Below are 4,230 nucleotides of genomic sequence, written 5' to 3' on the forward strand. Positions count from 1 at the left end.
AAGCACTTTGCAGGCTTGAAAAAATAATCATACGACTAGTTGCAATGTAGATGCTTCACCCATATGTCATGAAAGATAGTTACTACTATCCGTGGTTCGGAGTAAGTCCAATTAAAACCAACGTATTGTTTAGTTGTAAAAGTGTGGGGTACAAGTTTTTTAATATGTACTGATAGTCGGGAATGATTAATGTCTTACTTTCACTTATTTAATTTTATGATTTTTTTCTCCATAAATACATTAGGGCCATTGATGGCACCCACGTTGATGCAAATGTGATAGGCGAGAACAATGTGCCATATAGAGGTAGAAAGTCAACAACGCAAAATGTAATGTGTATGATTGACTTTGATCTGTGTTTCACATACGTTTGTGTTGGTGGGGAGGGCATATAACGCCCAAGATAATTATTAAGTTTGTTATTAATAATTTCATAGTAATCTAAATTAATTAATGAGATAAAACATGAGATGATTTAGAATAATAGATATAATAAAATGGGATTAACAGTATTAGGATAATAATTCATAGTGTGGTAAATAATTATATGTATGAGTAAATTGTAGTTGAAATAAATAGTAGGGGTAAATCTTGCAATTCTAAATAATTGGGGCATTAAAATAGAAATAGAATATAATCCTATGCCACATGTCAAATTTTCATTGGCCATTGGAGATACCTTATCTCCTTAGTTTTAAAAGAAATGCAAAAAAAAAAAAAAAAAATACAAGTCTCTTAGTGGGCCCCCTGCAGCAGCCCACTTTTCCCCCCATCTTTTCTTTCTTTCCTCCTTTCTTTCTTTCTCCCTCACCCCTCATTCACGCACACACACAGCAGCCCCCATTTTTCCCATTTTCCCTCACTCTTTCTCCTTCCACAAACCCACACACACGGCCTAGATTGGGAGAGAAAAAGCTGCAGATTGAGAGAGAGAGAGAGAGGGGTACTGCTGGCTGGGAGAAAGAAAGAGAAAGAAGAAGGAGAAGAAGAAAGAAGAAAAAGAAAAGAAAAGGAAAGTGACGAATTTGAAGGGGGTTTCGGCTAGGGGTGCTTGAGAGGTAAAATCTTTAGTCTTTCCTTGTAATTTTCGTGTTACCCATGAGATTAGAAGCTAGAAATTGTGTAGATTTGAAAGGCTTTGATTTGGGTCCGAAAATTAGGGTTCTTGAGAGGAATTTTGGGGATTTTGTTATATTGTTAAAATCTTTAGTTTCTCTTTAAGGTTTTGTTCTACTCATTGGATTCCAAGCTTGAAATCACAATGATTTGGAGGATTTTTAATTAGGCTCGAAAATTGGAGAAATTTGATAAGAAAACCTAATTCATAAAATTAATGTGGGGCTTGTATGTGTAGTAGATTGCTATGCATTATTCAAGTTTTGGGTTATTTAATTTATGGGTTGAAACTCTAATTTTACTTATTGGTAAAATATGGGCATAAACCCTAATTTTATATGGATTGTATTAATTTGGGGCTTTAGGTATGTGAACACTAAGAATGTTGTTTGAATGGGTTAATTATATTTAAAGTGTTAATTAATCCTAGATTTTCGTGGGTTCCATGGAAATTGATACTTATAGGATTAAGTGTAATGCTTAACCTAGAGTGTATGTATATGCCTCAAGATTTAGTGATTTAACATATTACGATGTAGAATCATAGTTCAATGTAACTAAGTTATTAGATAATTAATGCATTAGCGTATATATATGTATTAAATGTAAGTAAAGGATTTTAAGGGCTTTAGTTGAATAGATTTGGGATGACCTATAGAATGTGATACATGTGGTGCTCAAGTATCTTTATATAGAGTATGAGTTGTTAAGCTAACAATAGAGTTTAATTATGTGTTTATGTTGTAAATGTTTAGGTGTATCGCAGTTGAGTCAAGAGTTCACTGGAGGGTACTCAACTAAACAAGGTAAGTATTTTACTTACTGGGCAAAAGATACTATATTTTAAGATTTAAAATGTGTTTTGTGATGCATTTGCCAATTTAATAATGTTTCATGAAATATTTGATGAAAAGTTTCTATGAGCTTTTATGAGCTTATGCGATAAGATGATGTTATGCTATGTATATATGCATGACGGATGTTATGAGGAGATGATGTTATATTATGTATATATGCATGACGGATGTTATGAGGAGATGATGTTATGCTATGTATATATGCATGACGAATGTTATGAGGAGATGATGTTATGCTATGTATATATGCATGGCGGATGTTATGAGGAGATGATGTTATATATGTATATGTATAGATGATATGAAAAGATGATGTTGCATGAGCATGCATAGCATATGATTTTATGATAATGATGACTATCAATATGTTTTATTGTTAAGCTAATTAAATTGTAAGTATATTTTCAAATGATGGTTATTTGGAAAGCCTAGTAATTTCTATACTACTGAACGTCTCTATTTCATGGAGACGGCGGGCTCACAAATCCGCCTGCATCATGGGTAGTGGTGATCCCCGTGGTGCAGGTGATGTGGTTAATGTTGATGCAGGTGCGGGGATTATTGAGGATGACCCAGTAGCTATGTATTTGGGTTACTACAACGTTTGAAGCATAGTTGCATCAAATGTTATTTTGTTGGACTAGATAATAGCCCCCTTTTTGTAGAGCTTACATGTATATGCTTAGACATTGTTATTTTGTATATGGCTCATGTCGCATGTGACACTTTTGTATAGCCATTCTTTTGTATGTAAGCTTTAATCACTTAGATGTATTAATCAGCTTTGATGTGTTATATTATATCTTAAGTTATTTATATTCTGCTGCAAGTATATAAACTCTGATAAATTATTGATGTTGCATATAGCTCTGTGTGGCATATGATATTGTTAAACAGGTTAATGCACGGGTTCATGGCATACTACGGTATCGCCATGCCACTGTGACAATCTGCGTTGTGGGTATGTTCTAAAAATAAAAAAAAAAATTAGTCTCGTTTCAATCAAGCGGGTCGTTACAGGGCAGCACACATGAGTACTCCTAGGTTTTTTGGTAATGAATTTACAATCCCAAAATTCGCTTTCCCACGACGCTCAAAGGTACTAGTTTATAATGTGTGCATGTTTTGTACAATACGCAAATTTTGTGTTAGTTAATTTGATATTGTTATAGAGTCAACTTTGATAGTATCATTCCTTTTGTATATTATTTTTACTTGGTTGACTCAGGATACAGCTGCTACAAGGGGTTTCTAACCCTGCAACGCAATGAAAGATACCATCAAGAGACATTTCGTCAATCACGAATACCCCCCTAGAATGCTATGAAATTGTTTAATTACAAGTACTTCTCTCTACATTCAGTTGTTGAAATAACGTTTGGAATTCTAAAAAAAGATTCAAAATCTTGAAGTGTATGCCTCCATTTTTGATGCGATATCAGCGACTATTTGTGGTCACGTGTTGCACCATCCACAACTTTATTCAAAAGGACTACGGTCTCATGAATCTGTTATTTGTTCATGTTCTAAAGAAGATATATGAGAAAGCTAGGATTAGTGTGTCGCAGTTGGCTACAATGCCAATTGTTTCATACGTCGTGCATGGATAACTGATAAGTGCCAAATATTGCATATTTGGACCCTTTTATTTACATTAGTTAATCCTTTAGCTGTGTCGTTATTTAATATTTTGTGTTAGTTTTGTGTTTTTAGAATGTTGTAGGTCATTGAAGAAAAACTGCAGCTTTAAAGGGAAAAATGCGAAGTTTGGAAGAAAGCATACTTTGAGAAGACCTAGATGATGTGGTTAAGTCTAACCAAATCTAAGGAAAGGTTAAATCAGATTAAAGTTCAGATTGGATAAGATTTCGGATCGGATTCAAATTCAGATTCTGCACACGTCTTAGTATTTTGACCATAACTCTCCGCTCAAATATCGGATTGAAGTGATTCAAACGGCATTAGAAAGCTAGCTCAAAATACTACAATTTGTTGTGAAATAGGATTTTTGTAATTCGTACAGTTACTATGTCAAAATCGCCCCGCAATTAAAGGACACAAATCTGGACGAATCCTATTCCGATTTCAGACTTCTATTTTGACTTGGAGACAGACCTCCGAATTATCTAAGTTTACTTGGGCTTCTAGGACTTCCCTAAGCCTATAAATAGACTTCTTTGCATTCAAGAAAAGATACACAATCCCAAAGAGCAAAATTCTTTTGTTTAGTTTTTCTTTAGGTTTAGGTTTAGGTTTA

The 4,230-nt window shown here is 34.0% G+C and overlaps 1 long non-coding RNA gene across 1 annotated transcript; it reads left to right on the top strand.

The window, feature by feature from the left end:
* Positions 1 to 818: 818 nt before the first annotated feature.
* On the top strand, positions 819 to 2,749 carry LOC132185875 (uncharacterized). The gene is made up of 3 exons (XR_009440648.1): positions 819 to 1,058; positions 1,872 to 1,922; positions 2,479 to 2,749. It is a non-coding gene; the product is annotated as an uncharacterized LOC132185875 (long non-coding RNA).
* The last annotated feature ends 1,481 nt before the right edge of the window (positions 2,750 to 4,230 follow it).

Source organism: Corylus avellana, chromosome ca6, assembly GCF_901000735.1.
Source record: "Corylus avellana chromosome ca6, CavTom2PMs-1.0".
NCBI classification, from domain to species: Eukaryota; Viridiplantae; Streptophyta; class Magnoliopsida; order Fagales; family Betulaceae; genus Corylus; species Corylus avellana.